Source organism: Haemaphysalis longicornis, unplaced genomic scaffold (assembly GCF_048455015.1).
Source record: "Haemaphysalis longicornis isolate Haplotype H1 unplaced genomic scaffold, Haemaphysalis longicornis Haplotype H1 scaffold_6, whole genome shotgun sequence".
NCBI lineage: Eukaryota > Metazoa > Arthropoda > Arachnida > Ixodida > Ixodidae > Haemaphysalis > Haemaphysalis longicornis.
In genome coordinates, this window is record NW_027526407.1 from 103,401,664 (window position 1) to 103,429,334 (window position 27,671).

General features: G+C 45.3%; 1 long non-coding RNA gene and 1 pseudogene across 2 annotated transcripts; both read right to left on the reverse strand.

Annotated features, from left to right (window-relative positions):
- Window positions 1-664: 664 nt before the first annotated feature.
- LOC144141835 (uncharacterized) lies at window positions 665-16,005 on the reverse strand. Its single transcript, XR_013316712.1, has 3 exons — window positions 15,887-16,005; window positions 14,034-14,206; window positions 665-742 (listed from the first exon to the last, which is right to left on the reverse strand). It is a non-coding gene; the product is annotated as an uncharacterized LOC144141835 (long non-coding RNA).
- A 643-nt stretch (window positions 16,006-16,648) lies between these two features.
- On the reverse strand, window positions 16,649-19,542 carry LOC144141836 (uncharacterized; annotated as a pseudogene). The gene is made up of 2 exons (XR_013316713.1): window positions 19,376-19,542; window positions 16,649-18,287 (listed from the first exon to the last, which is right to left on the reverse strand). The product of XR_013316713.1 is annotated as an uncharacterized LOC144141836 (transcript).
- Between the last annotated feature and the right edge of the window lie 8,129 nt (window positions 19,543-27,671).

Consider the following 27,671-nt stretch of genomic DNA (forward strand, 5'->3'; position numbering starts at 1 on the left):
ACACTTAATGCTCACTTATTTATTGTGGTTCCGTAGCCGTTCAGCTCATAGCCAAATACTGCCAAGGCATAAGCGGCTTTTTTCGGCCTGCACGCAATTGTAAATATCCTGCTACGAAATGACAGCCTTTGGTGTCAGTAAACATCATGCTTTCAATTCGTAGGTTCTGCCATAAAAGTGGCTGAGAGAAGTAAAATAGGTGTATTGGAAACAAAATAAATAGGGGCGTATAAAAATGAGCGCGCAGCAATTACAAACTTAATTTTACTTCTACATCCTACACGGTTTTTGCCCGCGCAGTTTCCAGGGCACTGTGTATCAAAGTTGCCAAATCTTGACTGAACGGCCTTATTCTCCGAAAACAAACAAAAACAAACAGACAAAAGCTGAAGAAAACAATTTAAAAAGAAAAATCAGTGTTCAAACTAACACCCTTGCTATAAAAATTAGGCAATTTAGTTCAAAAACACGCTAAATATTTTACTACGTGAAACGTACCCTTTTATTCCCAAAAAACAAGAAATGTAATTTCCATTCTTGGGCAATAATTGTGGGCTTAAAACTAATTCCTACATAACTGAAAGTTTCACCCTTGCTTGCTTTGAACATCTTGTGTATCAAATAGGACGGTAAAGTGTGAAACACTCACCACTTCAACTGCACCATTACTTCGCACGAGAGATACCGCAGCCAACTGGTCTGCGTCATGATAAATAGATTCCTGAATCTCATTTCCGTCGTACTAGAAATGAACATCACAACACATCATGGGGCAGGAAAGGTAATCACACATTGACGAAAATTTCAACGTCCAAAGACTAAATGAAGCTATAGGGTTGTGTTATAACCTATAAACAATATTTCGCCCTAATCCCGTTACAAATCGCAAAACATAACATGATATCAGATGCGTGTACCTAAGATATGTGCAATCATTATTAGTGAAGCAAATCAGTGCTTATTCAATATATATGATCACATTATGTGGAAGCCACAGTATTTTTATGTGTAAGTGTTTTTAAACTACCTCTTTCGGCAAGAATTTGCATTGAAGTTTTCTCACATCGGAAATATTTGCTACCGTTTATAACTCTCAATCTTCTCTGAGAAATAGAACAAGAAAGATGGTACTCAAATAATGTATCAGCACACTTAAGCCCGATGATTTAACTTGTTCCTGGCGCTATCGAGATATACATGCTATCAAGGAGCGATCAGCACGACCAGTGTACAAGTGGTCTTTGTTGATGCTATTTGTGAATGGCGTGAAGAATAGGGGGCCGACTGGTTACGTCACTACGTCATGAAAGCCGAGAGGCGCCTATTTCTGAAATAAAGGTTTGACGGAATGAATGACCTGATCTTCAAATGATGAATACTTTTCTTCTTCGTACGGATCTCTAATGACGTAATTATTACTGGCACATACACAGCAAATACAACATAGGCCCGGTGTCATGTCGTCACACCTTGCAAATGTTCCGAGCTATGCGTACAATCGGTGTTGCATTCATAGGCAACTTGAAGAAGTAACATTGCTCTGGATGACAGGTGACTGAAAAATCTACCGAAGTACAAGCGACTATAGGTTCTTCGGCTTTATCACTGTTTGCTGCAATAAATGGTTCTAGTGTAAAACACTTTTGTTAAACACATTTGAATAACGACGTACCAATATTGACTCCCTAAAATCAGAGCCCTTCCACTGCATGAAGAGAGATCCGTGAAGGTGGGGCTCTGGTGAGATTGGTTAGATAGGTGTTTCGATATGTTGGGAAGTTGTTAAGTTAAATTATACACACAGTTGCGCGATCTCAACATCACAGACAAAAGACAAAAGATTGGTCAATGAGGACAATGCAGACATACATAGTGCGCACACAGGTTAAAGCTAAACTGCGCGCGGTGCTGCACAATGTGACGGGAAAGAGAAACGCCCCGCGTGGCGAGAAGTATACGCGATTTGGTGAAGATGAGGTGGCGGTGGAAAGGGGGAGTAGCCATCAGTGGCGTAACCAAACATATTTTAGGGCGCCGCCCTTATGCGCCCGTTCGTGGTCTGAGGGACGTCGCCTTCGGTATCATCTAACGAACGATGGCAAGTCCGAAGAGTAAAAGAAAGCAGAGGAAGAGACGGATTAGAAATTGGGAGGGGAGTGCGGTTCGCCGTCATGGCGCGAGACGCCTCCCCGAAAGTTAGCGAATAGGGAGGGTCAGTATGCTGTGCCCTCACGAGACACTTGATGGCGCGACGCTTGGCGGAAACGTGAGGGGGCGTGCGCGTGACGATGGTGTGCGTTCGCTTCCTAAGACGCGGTTTGCGGTCCCTTCCTGAGACGCATTTCGCGCTGCCGACGCAGAGGCTCACCATAGCTGCCGTCGAGAGAACGAACTAGTGAGTGCTGCCTCAGCGCAGTGTAGCCATCAGGAGTCAGCGGTGAACTGCCAGTGAAGCAACTGTTTTTGTACTTCGTCAGCTGGTGCAGCTAAACTACCTGCCAGAGCGGAGGCTCAGCACCGCCGGCGCCAGAACTCTCAGTAAGCGCTGAACAATGAACGAGGCAACCGGTGCATCTGCTTCGTCAGCCACTGCAAATATAAGTTTTCTGTAACCGTACAAATATGTCCGTCAGAAACGTTTTCCCTCAACACAATTTGCACAGTCAAAGCAGCTGCGCTCAAATCTCGCATTAGGGAATATCGTAATCCCCAGCCAATTTTTAGGGAGTGTGTTATACGCCACCGGCAAAAAAAAAACCTAAAAGGAAACATAGTTTCGCTAAAGCGTCCTTTTATCTTCCTTTTTAATCAAATTTTCTGATTTTTGCATATATACATACTAATATACCGATGCGGAGTGTGAACATCGTGAACGACAAAAAGGCCGAAACGCAAGGGGGACACAGGGTAAAGCGCACCGCTCCGAAAATTTCTTCGGGTGTTCTGACAGCAAAGCACCCACCCTGGCTACGCCCCTAATAGCCATACCCCTCCGCAGATGGCCATGCTCAACCGGGCAACACATAATGTGAGAAAGCCAGCTCACAAATACCAAGCGAACTTCGAACTTCTTAAAGTCAATTTCACATTTAAACCCAAACGCATTTTTGGGAAGACGTGTATTTTGGGTGCAATATAAGCCCTCATATCAAATATTCGCCAGTGATAGCGTCCCTGCAAAAATAGCTCAGCATAGTTGGCTCAAAACAAACAGAATAAATTCTAAAGCAGCTTATCAGCTAGGCCCGCACAACTGCTTCATTCTCCAACTTCTTAACAAACTTGCCATACTAAATCATCGCACTCAATCCGAAAAGTAACATTATAGGGGCATACGTGACACCCCTTTACCAGAGAGAACACATTTGTATGGCCATTGGGTGGCACTTAGGGCAATAGCCCGTGGTAAGAAATGTTTTCACTGCATCCTGACATTCGCCAGCGCCACAAATTAGACCCTACACCTTCTGTGTGTAAAATGTATTTTATTTTGGCTCCATAATTGTTGGTGCATGCGTAGGATAACACTAGTTTCTTTCCCGGTAACGATTGCTTACAACTTGTTGAGCTATTTCTAAACTACTGCTGCCAAATATATGCATTTAGGTTTATAGCACACGCGGCAACTGGTAAGGTACCTTATTGACGGGCAAGACGGAAACCACAGCGTTTATTTTCAAAACAAAAAGTTGTTTCTTAGCACGCGGTTATTTCTTTGCACTTTCGCAGACAACAACCATCTTGACATCATTATGCCTTTTAGAGTTTATTATGTTCCAAAGGTTTTATTTTGGTGCGAAAAATAGTATCCCCCAATCTAAGACCCGTACTGCCAAAGGCTTTTAAATGTCGTTGAGTTTGTTTTACAGCTAAGTAGCTGAATGACCACTCACTCCTAAGAAGAATGAAAGTAAACTGCTCGGGGGACAACCCAAAGAGTTCACTTTCTTTTTTGGTGAATCCTTTACACGTGACCGCTTTTACTGACAAGCCGGATAATTTACTTGAAGAATTTTTTCTACGGTGCGGTACCACCCTGAGCACCATTGCACCATTTTATTTCATTCGATATATGAGCGCCGTCAGATTACAGAGGGAGTGGGGAAGAAAAATTTTAAAAATATAGGCCGCGGTGCAAAACCATGAACAAATACTTTAAAAGAGCAAGCTGTGAAAATGTACCGCCAGAAACGGTAACAAATTTCGAATGAACACCAAAAATAAACCAGGCAACAAGCCGCACAACGTTACATTTTAAACCTTTGTAGCATGGATGTTTTTTAAGCCCTTTTTGTATTTAGGTATAGAGCAGTGTTGGCCCCTACCTTATTCTAGCATATCACCACTGCAGGCAATATTTAGTGTTTTTTTAGTTCGAAAGTAACGCAGTTCTTAAGGTGCAGACACAAGTTGCCTCGAATGCCTCGAAAAATATTTGCAGGCAGTTTTTGCAGAAACACTGGCTGTGCACAAACTAATTATTCACTGCATTACTTTGTCTCATGGCACACAAAAGCGGTGACAGTTTTTTTTGCCTACATGATCATACATTGCAGTTTATACGAAGTCTCACGTTTAACTTCAAGGCAAATGCCCTTCCGCCTTTGGGTTAGTTGTCCCTAAAGGAAACTTATCTTAGTCTTTATAACATTCGGCAGTCACGTTGTACAGGATTTTCTTCTGGTTTCTTCCGCCGATTACATTACATGATAAAATAAGTTCGTGGAAAAAACGGCTACTTCGTATCGGAATTTTTTCCCCCAAATCGTGCGCCTTATGCACAGTCAACTGCTTGTGATACCTAAAAGACATGTCAGTGTCTTAGCGCATTTGCAACTTCTTTGTGTGCTATTTGCACGCGCCATGTTTATTCCTGGAGAGCACAACATTTTTCTTGGGTCGATTGCCTGAACTCCCTTTTACATATACCATGGTGTTGCTCTGGACAAAACAGATTACCGAACGTATTTCTTGTTTTGTTAGCGTTGCAACCGTAGCGACCAAGCAAAATGGCGTGCATACACAAAATACGCTGCGCCATGAGGCTAAAAGTGTATATCGTTAAACACGTGATAAGAAAAATTCAACACGAACGACATAATGTGGTTTAGAGTGACAATCAAATTACGCCTTAAAACGCAGACTAAGAATGGCGTGAATAATTTTTGTTGCCCTTTATGTAGTGGACATGACCACACTCCACTACAGCTTGGGACATGAATGTCCAACGAGAAGGAAGAGCCACCTACAGTCAAATCTCGATACAACGAATTTCGAGGGACCGCTAAAAATAGTTAGTTATTTTGAATAATCGTTATAGTAAAGAATAATAAATGCGTGGTCAGAATTGTGCACCTAACTAAGGCATCCACCTACCTTTACTGGAAACACGTGCCCAATCGCGTTAGCCTCTAACGAGGGTATGGATGCACGTTTATTGGAAGAAATCGGTGATCTTTGCCTCACGTGTGCCACTCAACTGCTGCAAGACGAACGATTCGAAGCTGTCCATGTTCTTGTGCACTGCCTCGGTGGCATTGGTGCACCTGCTAAGAAAAGTGCGCAGTTTCGCTACGCAATGCAAAACATTGGCGTTAAAAATGGCTTCTTCGCCTTGGCTTCAGGGCTCTGTTCCAGCATCGTCATCGTCGCTCTCGGTGTCCTCGTCGCTGGTTCCGTCATCGCGACGACCGGTGTTGACGATGTCTTCAGTCGTCAGTTCAGCATACGTGCTTCCTTCATCGTCGCACTGCACGTAATTTTCAAAGTTTACTCCAGCATCCACGGCGATCTTTTCGGCGACTTCATCCCATGCCTCGCATTTTTCACTGTCTTTTCGCCGCCACTGGCTAGCATGGCGACGAGACCCCCCCAAGCGCAGGCGACGGCGATAGAGCTAACGCGCATTTACTATTCTGATGATGATAGTTGTACATGCCCACCAGTAGTCGTCGTTCAGACCAACACGAGTAATTTCGTAAACTCAGAATTCCTTAATTTGAAGTGTTAGTTTACATGAGGATGATAAAATTCGATACGTTCTTCTAAATACGTTCTTCTAAAATGTTCGTCAATCTGAAAAAATTGTTAATCTGATCTTAGCAATACCGGGATTTCATTGCAGTCGGGAGGTGCAATCCGCCACATGATCGGCGAGACGAAACATCCACCGAGATGGAAGATCCAATCGAGCCTGAATGCTCATCGACATATAAGATCCAATTGAGCTTGATCTCCACCGAGATGCACCATCCGCTAAGACGAAAGGTTCAAGAACAAGACAAGTTAGTGTGCTCATTCGGATAAAGCAGATGGCGATGGGTTTGAATCTGTTGTATAAAAGTTTGCCCCATCGAAGTGAGCTGACCATTTTGATGATATTGTTAGTCTCATGCTTGCAAGACTCCGTTTTGCGTATGTGTAACCTGTTGCACGCGAGCGTATTGTCGCGCGATGTTTTAGCCGAATTCAGCAATATGGTGTGTCACTAAAACAAAAAAACAAAGTCTCGCTTTGGGTACTGCAGTTTGTCAGGGTCTAATCCGTTGAGCTTCTCATATACAGTGTGGTCGCATCACTAAATACACGTGAAGAAGGAGGACAGAAAATCATAGTTTAATAAATACAAGTTGGTTGGGAAAACTAACTTCTTGCACTTGTCATTTTATTTGAAATCAACGCAAGACCTATCCCATTAAGTTCACCGGCGCACTTCTAAATCTTGATTCACGCTAAGCTCGTCGGGAATAAACGTGCAGACAAAAGTATCCCGATAGATACCCGAATACTTAAGTTAATCGCTGCAGCATTGGCAACCAGCCTTGTCACTGTTTCGCTCCATCATTTCAAATAAAGCTGTTAATTACTATAAAGTTGCAGTGTATTACTTCTGCGGAAAGCTAAAAGTAATCCGGGGATGCCAAACTATTTCGAAGTGTTAAAATTCAGTCGACACTGGAATGTCCGAGTAAAAGATACTGTGAGACCGTGGGAGGTGAAGGATGGGCTACGGACCAATTTATGAACCCTAATTGATTTGAAAGGGAGCAACACTCGAACTACATAGACGTTCTTGCTTATGCTACTTTATAGTTCTGCTGCTCTGATTTTACTTGATAGAAAAATGACTGTCATTACTAGGAATCAAGTCACACTTCGTATTCACTAGCGCAGTACCCTAATTATACACTGAGCTGCCTTATTGTAGGTATAAAATGGTGTCAAATGAGATTGTTATATTATTTTTTCCTAATGTTATTGTTTGCAAAGGCAGACACGCAGTTTCATCATTGTAAGGTCCTCGCTGGAGGGTCGCGCCAATCTGTTACTTTCTTCATTATCCGCCAATCATTGAACTGCTTGGAGGAAGCGGAGGCTATGAAGAGTCCCGTGAAAAATGCACACGCCGAGAAAGAGCTTAATTGCAATTTTATGAATACTTCACAACGCAGTTAATTGGTTTCGAAGTCGCAACAAACCGCTTTTCTCAATTTTGTTAACTTCTTTTTGCGTTTGCAATGCATAGACGTGCGCAAATAAACATGGTGTTCGTCGTTTATGCAGTAGGTCACTGCGTATTTAAGTTTTAAACCCCGAATGAATGAAAAATAGCATGCGAGGTCTGCGGCGGCCGCAACAACTGTAGCAGTACCGCGAAATGACGCAAACTAAACTTGCGATGTAATGGGCAATGACCAAGACTTCAGAGTTTACGCATGTTTACTGCTTTTGTCGCAAAGATGTTTTTAGGAAATGGTTTAGCACAAGTCGTGACAAGTGTGTATCGCAATATAGTTATCGTGGTTTATTTTTGGAGAGTTCGAACTAGTTTCGGTTTCGCCGTTCAACACACCCAAAGGTTCCAACCATATCTGTGATCGCGCAGTAACCATACTTCAGAAGTTATCATGACCTCTTGGTTGCATGTTTTTGACTTAAGAGACTGACCTTATAAAGCGGATGAAATCAAGAAATTCGCGGGTAAATATTGGACTCGAACAGCGCAGCACAGGAGCGTTTGAAGGGCAATGGGAGAGGCTTTCGTCTTGCTGTGGGACTGAGTAGGCTGGTGATCATGACGATGATGATGATTGTTTCTAGCGAGCAAGTATTGTTTCATATAATGAACATATGGCGTTTCGCTGTAAGCTGTATATGCCTGTGCGAAGGGATCGCCTGCAGAAAATCTAAAGCCAGATAAGAGCCAAGATGTACGTAGCAAGGAAATTAAACCTACAGAAATCTCTTATGTAAACCGTTAAACCTTTTTACACGGTGAAATGACATACCGGTATTCAGCACGACCACACATTTCCGTTCGATAACACAAACGTTATTCAAGCAAGGTTCAGCTTAGCAGCTCAAGTTACAGCAATCCAACACAAAAACAGCTATTTCCGACAGAACGGGGGTGGGCCTCAACATATCTACTTTTTATTAATGTCTGAAGTGGGGCCAGTTGGTTCATTATAAACTGAAGAACAACAGCGCGAAAAAACAGCTACTTTTTATATGTACCTTAGGCCTGATTGCTTGTTACCGAAGCCTAATTTAATGAAGCACAAAGCAAGTGGCAGCCGCTGTGAGAGTTCATATCTAGGGATATAGGGCTTTTTTATTGACCGACGGTGTTTAATTGGCCACTTCACCGACGGAAAGGTGAGTACTACGGACAAAAGACATGTAGGTGAAATCCGTAGGTGCGGGAGAGACGGGGTTGACCATCGCTAATGAACTAGAGCACCGGAGTTCATCCACTGCGTCCATCTAGGCTTGCCCTTCCTTACTGAGTGAAACAATACTTCTTTCTTGAAGCGGTGCGATGAGGTTTATCCCCGCCATTTCTGCAGTCAATAACATGTGAATAGTGGGTCATGGCGATTTCTGAAGTATGACTAATGCGCGATTACAAATGTCGTAAAAAATCATGAATGTATCGCACACCGGAACGGAAACCGAAACTATCTCGAACTCCCCAAAAGTAAGCCTCGAAACTACATTTTCACAATGTCACTTCATGCCAATTGTACTAAAGTTTTTCCCAAAGAAAAAATAGCATTGGCAAAACACAATAGCGTAAGAATAAAATTTAGTACGTTAAACATCATCCGATCCTATTACAAGACAAGTTTGCCCCATAAGAAACGTCACGGGAAATAGTAAGGAGAATGCGAAAAGATTATCACCTTGCAATTCATTTTTCTACTCAATCAGGTGACGTAAACACACTCGGGGTAGTCAGCACCTGGCATATAGGACTCCACACTTTAGTCTCAAAATGTTTTCAAATCACTTCGGTGTACCTTTAAAGAGTCGCTTAAGTGACTCCCTCAAACTTCTATTTGTATTTGCATTGCATAGATTCATCATTTGTGCAGCCGATAAAGCAGTATTTATTTATAAAATCCAAAGGAAGAAAACATAGCCATGCGCCTCAGCGGCGGCCGTAACCACTACACCACTGACGACGATACGTCGCGCGATGTAAATCGACAATGCCCAAGGCTTCGTGTATACGCACTTGATTGTTTGTCAATGTTATTTGCTTAGAAAAAAGCTTAACATCATTAGCAACAAGCTTATGCACCGGAATGAGGTGTTTTTTTACAGCTGTTCAAACCAGTGTCGGTTTTGGTTCCCCGCAACAACATGCTTGGCGTCCAAGGTTACCGCTGGTTGGCTGTCGTTGTCGGCTCCATAATAAGTCAGATACGTCTGTTAGCCCTGCTTAGAATAGGAACATTCACTGACTGAGGCGTACGAAGTGGCTGCACGCCCTCCGCGCCATCGGAGACGCTCAACTGTGAGGCGCGTCTCCCTCAACTTCGGAGCTTGCCTGGCTCCTCTCTGTGTCATAAGAGGGGCGTTCGCACGAGGCCGACATTCGGCGGATTCAACACTATGCCTGCAAGATGTCGGTGATATCACAACACCACGTCAACGAAAACTCACCCGCGCTTCAGTGTCTGCCTGCACGCATTCTGAAAACTCACTAATAATACAATGATGATTGCAGCGCAAAGCGGTGAATGCAGTAGGAAACACATTACCTATACAAAAAGAAATCAACTGCCAAAAAAAACAAATTCAACCAGAGTTTCAAACCTGCTCCTACGATGCACTGCATCTAGTGCTTCAGACCACTCGTCCATCCCACATTTCTTCTTTACTGCAATAAACAGCAGCAGTTAATATGGAATAAAAAAGTTAGGAGATATCCCAGAACCATCGCACTACAGCAGCAACAATAAGCCAGCCGTCAAAAATTCAGCAAGTAGACACCCGCGTGCAACAGGTGCAGCCACTCTGGTGGATCGCTTTCCGCCGCATAGAGGCTCTGCACCAACGCATCCTGCTCCCAAAAAACGGACTTCGTTGGTCGGGGGTGGAGGGGGAGGGCTTTCTTATGCCGGACGGTCATGCGGCACTTATACAAGCTCTAGAATCCGAACGCCACAATATATCATAGAGCACTCCAGTGGTATCTCGAAAAGGCAAGAACCGTGTTGTTAAATGTCCAGCAAAAACACCGCCATCATCAATGGGAACATAGTCAGCAACTTGAAGTGCAGAGGTGCGCTGCCTGACACGAAACGTAGGACAGGGTTAGTACCACAAAAACCGACAAGGTGAGGCGCAAACTATCAACTGTTTATTATCTTGTGAAGGGGTGGCGGTTATATATGACGGAAATGAAGAACATGCACGAAAAAAATAACAATAAAACGCTACACGTGACATGATATCTATTCCTCATTTAGGAAACTTATTTCACGCGCCGAAAGCCGGAAAGTTAGCGCCCGTTCTATCCGGCTTTCGGCGCGTGAAATAAGTTTCCTAAATGAGGAATAGATATCATGTCACGTGTAGCGTTTTATTGTTATTTTTTTCGTGCATGTTCTTCATTTCCGTCATATATAACCGCCACCCCTTCACAAGATAATAAACAGTTGATAGTTTGCGCCTCACCTTGTCGGTTTTTGTGGTACTAACCCTGTCCTACGTTTCGTGTCAGGCAGCGCACCTCTGCACTTCAAGATGCTAAAACACCAACTAGCCCACTCCCAAGCCTTGCTGATAGTCAGCAAGCTCAACGTCGAAGGGGAGCTGATCAACGAAATCTCTATGTTGTTGTTTATGGTTTGAGGGAAAGGAAAAGGAAAGGAAGTGCACTGGGTATATTTTTGAGCTCTGCATGTAGCTCACCTGCATACAACCCAGTGCGGGGGCCGAACAAATCCCCTATGCTTAAAACAGACTGCCACAAATTCTACTGGCGTATTCGCCCACACGCATGTGAATCGCCGTCGGCTGTTTACTGGCCGCGATATACGCTCGAATCCGCACCTCCTTTCTGCAAGGCGGAGAGAGCGAGTTAGCGAAGGACGGCGCGTTCCGGCCAACGTTTCGAGAAGGCGTTCGAATAATTAGGCCGTGCGTGCGTAAATTTGCGCCGAAATAACGAAAGTCCGCGACGATAGGAAAATGTACATTTTTGAAGGGGAGGAGTGGGAACTCCGAATTATCCGAATTTCTGATGGACGAGGTTTTACTGTAATACTTAAGAGCCTGAATGCACAACGAGATGAAAGATCCACCGAGACGGAAAGTCCAATCGAGTCTGAATATCCACCAAGACCAAATATCCACCGAGAGAGAAGGTCCAATCGAGCCTGAATATCCACTGAAAAATTATACACCCAAACAAAAGGTCCCATTGAGCCTCAATGTACAAGGAGATGAAAGATCCACCGAGATGGAAGATCGCTGTTGGACCTTTCTTCCCGTTGGATCTTTCGTCTCGTCGCACCTTTACACACTGAATCATGTACTACCATTGAAATCTCTATAGTAACTGCTTTCACGTTTGTAGTAAGGACATCATTGGTGGAAGCATGGTTGATCTGGGTGGTCGAGGAATCTCGCGCATCTGACACACAGACATCACACAAAAATTCCGACAGAGGGAACACAAAAAGTCATCGGCGCAAAGAATAAAACTGTAAAAAGGGCTCTAATTGATGTCCAAATTGTCAGCGAAACTTCTCTAAAAGCAATGGAGTTAAAAACAAAATTCAGTAAACTCGCGCCTTGCTAAGGTTCAAACCACAAAACTGCGGAATGTTTAACCCGACCTTGAGAGTACGCCATCACAACGCTTCGTTGAATACGTTATTAACGGAAGGCCTAGTAAATGTGTCAAAACAACCTACTTGGCAGGGTGTATAAAATAAACGTACCGATGCGTACGTGCGTAATTCGAGCATGGTAATTGCCGGAGTTGCAATTATTCCAGTATCAGGTTATGTTCTCGGTACATGCTACTTTTTTTTAATGTCAGCAGAGGTACCAAGTATCACAGACGAGATTAAACTTGCACAAAGGAAAATTACCTAGGGGGAACGAAGAAATTTGGTTGTGACCCTCGACTTAGAATTGTCTTTTAGAGAAATGTTTTAGGGAATACACGTGATTTGTCAGTACGCTTATTACAAAACTACGTAAATATCCCCTCTGCTGCGTGGTGCGAACGCGGGTGGTCATTCGTAGTAATCGAGATGAGAAAAATACGGTGCAAAAAGTGGCGCAGCGCACTAGCGGTGCGACGCTGGAGAAACATTCGAGCTGGCCGCCCCTCTTCCTTCGGAGACCCGGATGTTCCACCTCAGATAGATTTCCACTTGCCGCTGAATGTTCCCCATGACTGGCAGGCCCACATGATTTCGTCTGCAGGCTTTCGCATCTATCCCAAAGTGGAACGCATTAGAACGCGCTGGAACCCGCCGTCAAGTCAAAAGCCAACGCGCGCGCTACGAATCCAAAGGCAATGCTGTGCGCCCGGAATGTGATAATAGCTCAATAGGATATATACTCCAGTTTCATAACGTGAGGCACTCAGGTTCGATTTCACCCACGGGGTGCGTTTTTTAGGTGCGGAGTACCTTAGGACCATACAATGTCCGTCCGCGTCCGTGCGCATAGCATTTACAATTGCAGAAATAACACATGATCCGGCAGGATTCGAGCCTCTGTCTGCTAGTCCACACAGAGTTAGTGTCAGTCATCTTACCCATTGTGGTACGATAGTGAGTTACTACCCGAGAGTCAAACGGCTTACTCCCTCGCCTGTAAGGGTGCGCAGTACCTTAGGACCACCCAATGTCCGTCCGCGTCCATTTGTGCGCACACCACCATCAAGTGAAAATCAAGCAAAAATCGATTTGAGCCGCGAGTCGCAGTTTCATTTATGAAATAATCAAAGTGCCACTCACGGCACAAATCAAATGACCGTCTGGGCGCAAATCGGATGTCACTCGGGGCGCAACTCGGATGCCATTTCGAGTCCCCGTACACCGCACCCTCACCAACATCCGCGAAGTGGAGATGCTGCCATTTTTTCTATCCAATTTGCTGCACAAGTTATTCTTCTCCGCCGCTGCCGATCCCGTACTCCTCGGGCCTTTGGCTGGCCGAGGAGTACGGGATCGGCCCCCTAACCCGCCAGTTGTTAAGCAGCTGGTTTCATGGTGTAAATGTCCCGGGTTCGAATCCTGGGACCTCTCTAGAGACATTTTTCTTCGTTAGGCTTCGAGGATTTTCGGTATGAGGGATGGACAACGCTCCGGCTAAACACCTCGTCTGTTAGAAAGAATGAGGCCGATTTGAATGGTGATGATTGAGAAAACAACGAATGCGGTGATGGAATTGATGATGACGATGGCGCTGGAGATGTAGGTTTTGGCTGCGGTGGGTGGACACATTCGGCAAATAGACACCAATGCTGTGGCAGTGACTGATATAAGGACTGTGTGGCGTCCTCGTATATTTTATTTTTCAGCGAGGACCGAAGCAGTTCCAATCTTTTAACTGGTTGCTCAAGACAAAGTTCTATAGTCGTACTAGCCATTTAGGAACTTCACTGCATTACACAGACTGAGAAAACAAATGTATAAAGCCAGAACAGCATTGGAACGCTTAGAGTATGCAGCTATACTGTGGACACTCTAAGCTTGAAAATTTGATTGTGTACTTACAATTTTTGTCACCTCTTCGCCATTGTTGAAGCTTACAACGCGTACCTGCGGAGCAGCAACCGAGCTTTTTTTAAGCTTTAGTGTAACTCCATCCGTTATATGCAAAATTAATTCTTCATTTAGAGATCGCCCTTCGACGAGCCTGGGAAAAACCACGTTATGGTTCCCAAGCGCTGCAAATGTAAAGTAGGAACATCAGCACATCTGAGAAAGGAAAGCAACCGAGAGAATTTTTTCGAGCACGGTTTTCAGCAGCTTCAGGCTACGGCTGCTTGCGTAAAGCGGGTACGTGCTCAAATGCATTATAACGCACAATCTCGGAAAATACTCTTGCTAATCTTCCTTTCATGCGTCATGTTAGGATGCAGTAATAATTGACGCTATCGGCTATTTCGCATTGCAAGATTAAGTTGCACAGGGTGTTAGTATTGAACAACGCTCCAGCGTACGGATGGCACCATGTGGCACATCGTGTCCCCGTCGCTTAGCGCGAAGGGAACTTTTCACTACTCGGCCATTGTTCAGGCTGTCTGTTTTGTGGCGACTGCGGTGGTGATGAAAGCTGTTTTCCGGAAAAAAAAATGACGGCAAAAAAATGACGGCAATTAAAAGTACGCAAGTTTACAATTTTTGACCCTTATAACCATAACAACAGTGTTGCGGACGGCCGCTTACGCTTTATTTTAAACAATATAATTGGTAAATGTGTGCGGCCATAAATGACATAAGACCAGACACGACTGTAGAATATGCAGGACCGTAAACCCTTGCGCAGCTTGTTTTGGGATATGATCGGATACAAGCGGTGTAGAGTTTTTAAACGAAAGTTCACTATAACACCCAACTATTCCCACCGCCACTGTAAGGCCATTACGCATGCAAAACACATTTATTTTGGTGTCGTTCTATATTGTACGTGCCAATGACACAGAGCACGTTTGTTTGAAAGAAGGTGTGTTTACGCTCAGTTTCCGCTTATTTTCCGAACCGTGTTCAAACTTACAAGTGCAATTGTTTCATCTGCTAAAATGAACAAATACGCATATCGTCTTTAAATTGCGAGGAATATTATTTCTGAATGTTATCACGATGGAAATACGTCTCAGCATCCAACCTTGTCGCGCCATTATTTCAAATACGTACGGCAGAAACAGAATTACGTCTGGTACTAGCTACGCGAAAGAGCCCTGTCCTCATTACCCAGCAATGGAAAGCATTCAGCAAAGTTTCATTTCAGTAAGCTCCAGTACTAGATTATTGACGTTTTTAAGATTGTATGGTTCTTTCGGTTCATTTACCTCAGAAAACTGAGTAATCTTCCACTGCTTTTTTTGTTGCCTGAACTAGCATTATGCATTAAACTAACGCCTGATCAACAATCAATCATCTGTTTGAGACAGTATTTTGTTAAAGTTTACTAATACTATCCTAATCTGTGATGCCTAATAATTCGGGATTACGTATTACTCCTTCAACTGTACTACCAATAAAAACTTGCGCACCTCCTTTTCTTCAGAATTTGGAAAATCGTATTTTTTATTAACTGAATCCCGAATACGGAAACTCCAACACGTCGCGCTTGTGAACATAAACATGGACACAAACGCTTCAGGCAACAAATATAAAAATAACAACTGGTTGGTACGGCTTACACCAACTGTGCTGTAACCGTTCAACTATATCTGCCAAATCATAAGAAGCACTAAGTATTTTTTTCTTAACTTGACCATACACATACAAAAACGTCCTGTTCCTGTCTACACACCTGCGTCAATTTCCGCCTCAAGGCAGGGCAGCGTCAATAACCCGGTATTACCGTTAGTGGCATAGCAAAGAATTAAAAAGAAACATACCAAATGGCAGCGTTATTAGCAGAACGCTTACGGAGGCTCCAGTATGCATTCCAAATAGAAATAAGACTCCACAGCTTGAGGAACTCCCAATATTTTATAAAACGTGAATGTCTCTCTGTCGACATTTAAAAATCACTTCGTCAGAGCACAAACACATATGTGTCACGTAGTAGATGGTTTTTGAAAATCACTGCGTTAAAAAAAACTGTCAGACAAAAAACGTGGTTCTCATTGCGTATGTATTTGCGATTGACTTTCCTAAACCACCAAGTGGAATATACGCATACACGTTTTTTTACCCTAATATCAAGTTTTACTTTGCTCGCGTGAGAGGGGAAAAGCGTCAGACAAAGGCAACACGGGGATATCTGGGCTTTAATAACAACATTAGTATACCTTGCTCTCAAATACTTCTTAACTCTCCTGAAAGGCTTGAAAATTCTACTCAAGGTCAGTGGCTTTACGAGCAACTTAAATTAATTTATGGGAGATATTTTCTTGGAACAAGCTCACATCCCGAGGCCGCATGAAGTTCGTGTTATCAGCAGGGTCATTGAACAAGTACTCAAAGGGCTGAGTCGATGAACGGCCAGTCTATGACAAGCGCTTTGTAGAACTTTTTGCTAGCTTTCCTGGGGGTCTGTATCAACAGCCTTTCTAAAGCAAAGCTTTTTTGGTCTCACTGTTTGTAACGTTTGGCTTAGAAACAAGGCGACGATGAACATTTGGTTGGGCCTTGCCAAGACGAAAGACCCCCGGCCGTTTATTTGCTGCACTTAAGTAGCCCTGTTCACAGCGGGGAAGGGGGAAAGAAAGCCAGGAAGGAAAGTAAAGCAGACGGAAGGGGGGAGAGGAGGGCGAGACGATATCGCCTAGGGCGAATGCCGATAGCAGATAGCCCGGTCTGTTACATCTTCTCTTCACACATTTTCAAAACACTGATTTGTTTTGCACTCGTTTACTTGATTGAAGGATGGCCCGTAGTGAAGGCGCTTCGGTTCGCTGCGCTGGCGTCCTGACCGGCGTAGTCCAGCCAGTGGGCTTCCTGGAGTCTCTGGTGAAGTGGTGGCGTTAGAATCACCACCTGGATGAGCTGGTTCCGCCTGGTGACTGCCTGGTGGGTTTCCCGGCGTGATGTTGCCTCGATGTCTGTCAGTGCACTCCGTCGAGGGCCTCGCGTCGGGGTGCTGGTTACCGTCACCGACGTGGCTGACCTCGCCGTCGAAGTTTTCGTCCGTTCGCAGCAAGTGCTGTCGGTTGCGTCTGAGGAGGCCGTGGTCTTCTGTTCTCACCACGTATGATCGCGGTGCAGTCTCCGTTACCACTTTCGCTCGGCGTGACCAGCTTCCGTGTTGATCCGGACCACGTTTCCGGCTTCCAAGGGTGGTAGTGGCCTGCCTCGGGAAGATTGACGCTGTTTCATTACGGGGATCCCTCCGTCGACATTGTATTCAGGAAGTGTGGCGTGCAGGCGTCGACCTTGCAGTAGTTCTCCGGGTGATGGACCGCTGTCAAGGGGAGAAGATCGATAAGCCAACAGACCCAGCCATACATCACCACGAGACTCGTGGGTTTTCTTTAGAATACGCTTCACGATCTGCACCCCCTTTTCAGCTAAGCCATTTGACCGTGGGAACTCGGGACTTGACGTGATATGCTCGAAGTCATACCGGTGAACGAACGACGCGAACTCTCGCGATGCAAATTGAGGCCCGTTGTCGGTGCAAACTTGACTGGGAATGCCGTATCTAGAGAAGATAGCAGATATCTTGTCGATTACTTCCACCGCCGTGGTACCTCTTAGCTTCTCGACGTCTGGAAAGTTAGAATGGGCATCAAACACAACAACGTAGTGATCTCCAGCGAATGTAAATAGGTCTATTCCTACGCGATGCCACGGTCGGTCGGGCGTTGGCTGTAGCAGGAGGGGTTCACTCGGTTGGCTGTATGCGTACTTTCGACATACGCTGCAAGTTCGCGCTCGTTGTTCAATGTCACTGCTCATTCCCGGCCAGAAAACCAATCTACGAGCTCTAGCCTTACACTTGTTCATACTCAAGTGGCCTTCGTGAATTCGCTCAAGAATTTCCGCACGCATCGATTTAGGCACAACCACTGTGCAACCCTTGAGCATCACTCCATTGACCACTGATAGCTCTTCCGCACACGGCTTCAGTACGCCGTCTATTGCCATGCCATCTTCCATTTGCTTCATAGTGCGGCTGAGAAGCGGATCTTCAAGGGTTTCCTTTTGTAGTAGTAACATAGTCGCTTTGCTTATGATGCTGGAGACTACTTGCGTTGTGTGAACGTCCACGTCCTCAACTTGGTCGTTTCCGCCAGTTGGTAGTGCGGCCCGGGACAGCATGTCTGCGAGTAACAGGTCCTTCCCAGGTACAAACTGCAATAAAAAATCAAATTTCATCAGACGGATGAAAAACCGTTGCAGTCTGGGTGGCATATCTCCAATGTTCTTTTGGGCAATCGCAATTAATTGCCGGTGATCAGTTTCAACCGTAATCTTTCGTCCATATACAAACTGATGAAATTTTTCACAAGCGAAAACGATTGCAAGTGTTTCCTTTTCTATATGGGCGTATAGTTCTTCACTCGGCGTCAGCGCCCTTGAAGCGTAGGTCACTGGGCGCCAGTCACCCCCATGTCTTTGCAATAAGGCAGCACCGATACCCGTTCCTGAGGCGTCCGCAGTTATCTTTGTGTTTCTTTTTTTATCAAAAAGCGCCAGCAACGGAGGATTTGTAAGCGCTTCGCAGATCTGGTCCCATTCTCGCTCATGGGCTGTTGTCCACTCAGACACCGAGGCGTCTTTCACTAGGCTTCCAAGCATCGCTGTTTTGTCGCTCAATGCTGGCAGGTATTTCCGAAAGTAGTTCACGACACCGAGCAGTCTACGCACACCCTGTTTATCTTTTGGAACTGGCATGGCACGGACGCTTTCAATTAAATCGGGACTAGGACGAATTCCGTCTCTTCCTATAAATTCGCAAGGAATGTAACTTGTGTGGTGCAGAACACACACTTAGCTGGATTAAATGTTAGCCCTTCCTCCTGTGCCCGTCTTAGCACCGCAGTGACGCGTTCGTCATGTTCTTCCTTTGAGTCGCCCCATATTAAAACGTCGTCTACGTAGACGCGCACTCCCGGCAGCCCTTCGAACATCTCTGTTAACGTCTTTTGGAACACCTTGCTGGCCGAGGAAATTCCGAAAAGAAGCCGTAAAAAACGGTACCGCCCAAATGGTGTCGCAAAAGTGCATATTCGTGACGTCGCCTCGTCTAAAGGAATCTGATGAAAGCCGGCATTGGCGTCGAGCCGGGAGAAGTATTTTGCTCCTGCCAGCTCGCTCTCTATGTCCTCTCGAGAAGGCATAGGATAGTGCTCCCACTTGATGTTCCTGTTCACTGCTCTCGGGTCCATGCAAATGCGAAGCGTGCCATCCTTTTTGTGCACAACAACCAGGGGGCTTACCCAATCGGTTGGTTCATCCACCTTGACGATGATTGAGGCCTTTTCCATTCTTTGAAGTTCTTGTCGCAGGCGCCCTTTCAACGCTATGGGTACTCTGCGGGCAGGCTGGACGACTGGAACGGCATCCTCTCGTAGCACCATTTTGTAGGGTCGCTTGACGCGGCCTGTCCCGCTGAAGAGCTCAGGAAATGCAAGCTGGAATTGTGCCCGCTCACCGCCTACATTCACAGCGTCCGTCGTCACCGGTATCAGGCCAAACTGTTGGCACGCCTGTAAGCCAAGGATGGCTTGGCGCCCCTTTTTCACGATAAAGAACGAGACGGAATGCTGCGCTCCACTGATCTGGAGATCTTCGGTCGCCACGCCAACGTGCATGATTGCGCTGCCGTTGTATGCGGTGAGGACGGCTGCGCTCTTTCGCGGAGTGCTTGCGTTGGCGATTCGGTCGAACAGAGTTGGGGGCAGCAAATTTGCCTGAGACCCGGTGTCTACCTTGAATTGTATCTCCTGACCGGCTATTTTGCCGCGAACCATCCAATCCGCTCCTATGGCTCCGGTGACGCCGCAAACGCTGATGCCCAAGATGTCAAAGTTTTCGTCGCTTTCTTCCGACTTGTGCACCTCGTTTATCCTGCCAGCATTGTTGCAGCATGCAGCGAAGTGATTTCGTTTCTTGCATGCATAACACGTTTTTCCGTATGCCGGGCACCGCTCGGGGGCATGTACCTTGTTACAATGTCGACACCGAGTCCCATTCGCAAACTTCATGCGGTTTGTCCGGCGTGTGAAGTCAACGTGCAGGCTTTCCTTTGACCATGCTGCGCTCTGAAGGGCAGAAATCTCAGCGGCTTTGCAAATTTCTTCTGCTTTCTGCAAGTTTAAGTCTTTGTCACTTAGCAACTTTTCTCGAAGTTTTGCATTATTTGTCCCAAAAACCACTTGGTCCCTGATCATAGACTCTTCAAGTGAGCCAAAGTTGCACAGCTTTGCTTGCTTTTTTAAGTCCCGTAGGAACCGCTCAAAAGGCTCGGCCTCTTCCTGTGTTCGCAGTCGAAAAATGTGCCTTTCGTAGACTTCAATACCCTGGTCGACACAATAGTCTTCAAACTTCCGCACTAACGTGTCATAATCTTCTCTGCTCTCACCTGCGGCCAACGAGAAGTTGTTGTAGACATCGAGCGCCTCGTCCCCCGCGGTGCTCAGAAGAATCGCTGCTTTTACGGCCGATGGGCGGGGATTCTCCGGTTCCGTAGCGGTGATGAACAGCTGCAGCTTGTGCTTGAATACCAGCCAGTTTTTCCTGATGTTACCGGAGAGTTGCAGTGCTTCCGGGGGCTTGACGACGTCCATCTCGAACGTCAGGACCACTTCTTACACCATGTAACGTTTGGCTGACAAACAAGGCGACGATGAACATTTGGCTGGGCCTTGCCAAGACGAAAGACCCCCGGCCGTTTATTTGCTGCACTTAAGTAGCCGTGTTCACAGCGGGGAATGGGGAAAGAAAGCCAGGAAGGAAAGTAAAGCAGACGGAAGGGGGGAGAGGAGGGCGAGACGATATCGCCTAGGGCGAATGCCGATAGCAGATAGCCCGGTGTGTTACACTGTTGGCACTGACATTACCTAAAACGCACAGCTTGGAAACCGACATTGCACAATTGCCGGGTGCATGATGGTGCTGACCTCAAAAAAGGCATCCGTGTTCGGAACCGATGCTGTCTCCCTCGCTTTATTTATTTATTTATTTATTTTTATTTATTTTTCTTTGATTGTTTATTCATTTTTTATTATTTATTTATTTAGTTATTTATTTTCAATACTGCTAGGTCTGGGAGACCATAGAAGCAGGCAGTCATACAATTTCGGCAGGAAAATATCCAACGACCTAACGCTGGGCAAGAAACAAAAAAAGAGTCTAGAATAGAAAGGGTCTGCTCGTTTGCTTTTCACATGCATATTCTAAGAGTTATTCATCATCTTCATATTTGCAGTTTCCCTAAGGAAAGCCTTGCAGGGTATTACAAAAGGGGGAGGGAAATACAACGGTAGAGACACAAGAATACAGACAAGAATACAGACCTACAGACAGGTAAACAATGTAAAGACAGCAACCCTAATGCGGTATGGCCAGAGATCCAGTGTTCGAATTACTCATCGCGTCACCGGAAGTGCACATCCAAGACTTTTTCCTGCTTACATTTCCCGCGTTATGACAATATCCCTGTTCAGACTCAACCTTCCTATCTACCTACCTACCTACATACCTACCTACCTTCCTACCCACTCACTCACCTACCTAACTACTCACATACCTGCCTCCCTGCTAACTTACCTACCCACCTCCCCACCTACCTGCCCACCTGCCTGCCTGCCTGCCTACCTACTTGTCTGCCTTCCTACCTGCCTAATACCTGCCTTGTTGGTATTATATATTGTTCGGTAACTAGGCCACCACGACAAAAGTAAGAAGGCACGACAGTACGCAAGACTTCATAGCGTTTCTCCTAACTTGCATTCAGCCTACACCGTACCGGTAGCGTATGCTGTCGGATTTACGAAACGAATATTTAAAATTACTGTAGCATTCTAGGCAAAGTAAACCGGTTGTGTTTACGACTCGTATCTTTCCCGTGTTCGCGTAATATTTTGACGAATTGCTTGTAATCTTGAACGGAAGCGGCATTTTCAGCCCTATTAAGGTTACAAGCGCGTGAAACTCTGCTTAGGACTACGTGGTCTAACATATTGTCCATACACGATGTTCGTGAGATGGGTCTCAGGTTGTCGAGGTAAAGTTTCTTTCTAGGCTTCAGAATGATTGCAATGTTGGCGTCTTTCCACTGTGCCGGTATCTCGCCGCGTTCCCAACACCAGTAAAGCCATAAAAGAATGGCCCCAAGACGTAACATAAGTTTATATATTATGCTTTTTAAGAACGTCCCCATTCACGAGCACCACAAAAGACGGCTGATGGTTTGACTTCTTGTGCACAAGTGTCTCCAACAGGTCTACAAAAGCCGAAATTTCTAATAAATAATAAAACAGAACCTAATTCTAGAAATTCGGCAAATTTCGGCGCCCGTTAAAGATCCCCAGGGGGTCAAAATTATTCCGGAGCCCTCCACTATGGCGTGCCTCATCGCCTGCGTTGCATCAGCGCGTTCAACCCCTCAATCAATCAATCAATCAATCAATCAATCAATCAATCAATCAATCAATCAATCAATCAATCAATCAATCAATCAATCAATCAATCAATCAATCAATCAATCAAGCATTCATTCAATCAATCAATCAATCAATCAATCAATCAAGCAGTCAATCAATCAATCGAGGAGGAGTGCTCCACTTCTCACGGCGCCTCTCCCTGAATCTGCATGTTCCCGTCTGGCAACAGTCTCTGTCCCTCTCACTCGACCGCCTATCCCTTCGCATCCAGGCCATGTCCATCCTTACCCAGTGCCACCTGCTGGTCCTCCTCAGATGCGTGCAGCTACCCGGCTGGGCACCTTGGTAATCGGATCATGTGAAAATCTTTAAATTACAAGATACGTGACTGGTATCATTGTGTGGAACTATAAAGGGCCGACTGATGGCTTCTTGGCGTTTCATAAGGATACTGATACATGCAATGCCGTAATCGATACCCACTCACAACATAACCTGGCTGAGGACACGGGAACAAACTTTGCAAGGAAAGTGTGACCCTTCCGCTGTGCGCAAGAAAAGTTATACTTGGTCCAGATGACATTGACCACCGAACGTACAAACTGCGCTTCTTTATTTAGTCCACTCAAAACGCTGGTATTGGTTTTAGAGTTGATACAAGATATATTTCGGAGGCACACATTTGTACATTTTAAAGTTCCAGAAGCACACATCTACGACATTACCACAAAAGGTTTCTATGCGGCAGAACTGCTGCAAGGAGATGAACGATTGAAAACCTAATACCATGCTGCCTTTCTGCGCTGCATATTACAGGCATGCAAAGCCTTTGCGTAGTGTAGACAACCGCTGTTTATATTTGGAAAAACACTGAAATTTCCTCGACTCCGACACCCAATTCTCGCTTGAATGTGCAGGCGACGGCTCTGTGTCCTTTCCTCTCTTTTCGCTTTTGATTACCAGATGAGGAGTAGAAACGCAACCCAGAGTTCTCCGCTAACAAGAAGCCGAAGCACACGAATCGCCACCCTCAGTTTACTTCGTCCCAGCCCGTCAAACCAAAGGCCTCACCTGTGTCCTCTTCATTTACAGAGCGTCAGCCATTCCTTCTTTGGAATATGCATGCAAAAGAGAGGAGAGTCAGGTAATTGCGGACACGAAAAAAGCTATTCTAAAGGTTTATTCGTTCCGTAGTCCGCCGCACAAAGCAAAGGAGAGCGACTAACGAACAGAGGACATCGACCGTTGGAACCCTGGTACACAGAATCTCGTGCCCTGCGCGCCATGAGGAAGCGAAGCTCTTGACGGCTCATTCAGAAGAAAGGGGTGCAAATGGCCGGTAAGCCCTCAACGATGACGGGCCACCCGATACCCGCCCCAAATACCGCGCGACAAGGGTCAGAGCACCCCAAACGCAGAAGCGAAGTCAGGAGACAGAAGAAAGAACTAAGCGACGTCGCCGAACAATGCAGAATGACAAACCACAAAGTTGACCTCGCCGGAACGACCATCCTCAATAGGAAAACAGGCTTGGTCAAGCAGCCCCTCCCTGAGTTCCCCACAGGGCCTGAATCGCTCGGGTTAGCCCTGCCGAGAGGCGCCCGTCTGCGTATAACAGGGGCTACGTTCCGCAACGAAGAACCCTATGATAGGTCAACCACGTTAAAAAAGTACAAGACAGCTCTACGCTGAGTTAGCCGGCATTCCCGAAGAAGAGGCTGAGCCAGCCTCGAAACCACGGGGCCCTATTTCCTGCTTTGTTGGTTGGGGTGCAACAATATCGAACAGACATGTAAAGAAAACCGCGGAATTAGATCATTGTGCATCACAGAAGTGGACGATCAAAAGAACACAAAACCAAAGAAATGTAGCATTCTATGGCATATCACTTCGAAAAGGAAGTACTTTGTGAAATGAGTACAGATATGTAATTCTCTAAACGTGTTTAAGGTTTCCTACCTTGATTGGTTGACACATTGTCCAATAATTTGCAGAAAGCTGAAAAGCAAACTGGATTTATTATAGTTTGGTCCAGTTCATTCCGTTCTTTTAGTGCAAGCGGAAAAAGAGAGTATTGAAATGTATTTTTACAGGATGAGTACTCTGTTAGTTTGTGCGACTGTTTGCGGCGTGACAGGCGGGATTTTCCTAGTGATATATATTTGGAAGCATCTATTTTCAGCTGATGGTGGAGTACCTGTTAAGCGCGCTAGTTTTGCTCTGTCCGGTAGTGTTGAAAGACCCGCATGAAGTAACAAGATTGTGGGCGAGTCGTTGCGAGTTTACTTGTTGTAGGTGAACTGTTAGTTTTCTTTGGACCGTTTCAAGTTTATTTCTGCTTGTTTATGTTGAAAATTGTGTGCGGAAATCGAACAATGTTGGCGTACTCGAGAATTGGGCGTTCGAACGTGGTGAAGCCTAGCAGCTTGTTATGCCACGGTGCGAGCCGCAAGCGGCGTCTAAGACAAAATAACTTGCGCGGAGCGGTTACAGGAGTGGTGTCGATGTGTGACTCCCACGGAAAGGTTCATGTTACAGTGACACCTAAATATTTGGGCTGTTTGGCTTTAGTAAGGACAGTTCCTTCAATAACGTAGAGGTTGGAAGGATTCTTTTTGGTGTAATTGTCATGCACACTGATTTTTTCGTTTATGGACTATGATTAGCCGACGATGTCGGGTACATGCTCAAGAAGCAGGCTACCAAAATCTGATTCGTTGAGTATGCGTATCGCATCCACGTCTAGTATTATTAGTGCGTTTCTTTTGCTCGGCTGTGGGTTTGTGGACAGTTCTTTCTGACATCGCGTTGTTTTGCAAAGACACTCCTTGGTTCTTAGCCTCGACCCGAATTAACACGCACTTATTGATAAACAGTTTTTGGAGAGACAGAGAGACATTGTCCTGGTTTTTGTCTGTTTAGTTTAACGCTGTCCCATAACTTCCTCCTGACATCTCCGAATCTTTGGCTGAAATTTTTCCCGATTGGAATGATTGTTCCCTTAAGTGTTTTGCAGCATTTTAGTATGGGAATTTGTTTGCTTGAATCCAAAAGCTTCAAGATTACCGGCCGTGTTTTCTCGGCCCCAGGTTTTTCTATCCGGTGACCCGTTCCAGTTCGAGTGTATGATTAATTATGTTGTCATTACCGGCTTTCTCGAGATCTTTGCTAGTATCTCCCTCTTTTTCTGTTAAGCCAAACACAATGAGGTTCAACCTTCGTCTAAGATTCTCAAGGTCATCCATGCGTTTTTTCGCACTGTTTATGACCTCGTTTGCCGCCGCTATTTTATTAACACATCGCTCGAACTTTTGCGCCAGATCTGCAATCGCGTCCAGCCTTTTGTCGATGTCTTCTAGTCGTGTTTCTTTTATGTCGTTAATGTCTTATGTTACGGCTTTGAGTTGATCTAGGATTTGTTTTATTTCAGGCCCTGTGTTGGTCTCGACATCACCGCATAGCAAGACCAACTTTCTAATGAACTTGCAAACACCGACGCACGAGTAAAAGCCGTGGGCACGTCAGCACCAACAGAAGTGGGGTGCCAAATCGGTAGCACGGGCCGTAACGCCGTCTTACCTGTGCATTGAGAGTTAACGGGTTAGCGATCGTCAGTGCTGTGGGGCAACCGTGCCCAGTTGTCCCGGAAAGGGGTGGAAGGCCTTTTGTAGTCCCGTAAGACTGCGGCGCTGTCGACGTCGAGTGCAGCGGCCACGAATCCCACGGCGCTGCCCTGAACCGGTCCGGGGCGTCGAAGGTGGAAGTCTCGAGCCGATACAACGGTTGGATCACCGCAGGGGATCCCGCGCGCATGCTCTTTGTGTATAGCAAAGACCGATTGTGCCCTTCCGACATGGTAGGAGCACTTGGAATCTAAGCCGAATTTGAACGCTTTACTTTGAACGACTTCAACACGTTGGACCGCTTAGCTTTCTCGTGAGGGATTGGTTGGCTGTCGTCTAATCTTCGACTTTGACTTATAGGCAGTTTCCATTTTTATTGTTGACGCTTGTACTTCGGTTGCAGCAGCTTTGACTTTGGCGCTTCGCCATTTCATTTCCGCATGCAAGAAAACTTCGTGTTTAAACCATTGTCATTGTTATACGGAAGGGATTTCAATTTTTTTAACTTTTGCGGTGTACAAAAACTGGTTCGAACGTAGCATGTATAACGGACTGTCCTCGAACATCGGCTCGCCTCCGTTTTGCATATACAGAAGTTGGCGAAAAGACTTTGTATTATGGTTACATCTATTTCATTTACTAAGACAGGGCTGACGAATGCTTTAAGTATAAAAATAAACTGAGTTATTAGAATGTAGTATTTAGGTGAGATGCAATAAACCCTTTTTGCGCTCATAAATTTCATTTACCTGCTTGGTTTCACAGTGCTTATTGCCTGCTTGTAGCACGGATGTTTTGGTGGCATATAATGGATTGGCCCAGAGCAAAACAAGATCAATTAGAAAATGCGAGGGGCTTTGTCATGCATAATCGTTATTACTATGAACATTACTAGGGCCTCAAATATGATCCCTTCTACACAGTTCCTATATATTCTAGCATGTTCCCGTGGTCCTAAAAATCAGTGTCGTCACCGATTATTTTGTTCAAACACTTATATTCAGCAACGAGTATTCTGGTACATCTTTAAGTTAAATGCTGTTTAAATATATTGTCGTTCAGAATATGAACATGCCGTGCATTTCCAGATATACCAATATTTTTAACATATTGACAGTATGAGAATCACATTATTATTCATTTTACACATAATACGCACGAGACTATTTCTATCCTGAATTTGGGAAACGCTGACTGCCTCTGGGAATCAGGCTCCCCTCGTTTCGTTGGAAACTCATGCACTTGTACAAATAGAACACAGCTATAGTCATTCAGCCGGATCGCAGATGCTTTAGATCCAGCCAAGCTCTTTTATTCGAACTAATGATGTGGGGTAGAGACGATAGCTGGTATAGCGTGTCCGGGATCATCACATTTAAACATAAAAAGCCCCCTCCCTTGTTTGCACTCCCAATGTATATTTAGGCGAAACCCTTAACTACCTCATTCTTCGAATAAGCGCCGTTCTCGTTGTAGTTGCGGTTGTCCTGTCATGAAAAGGAACG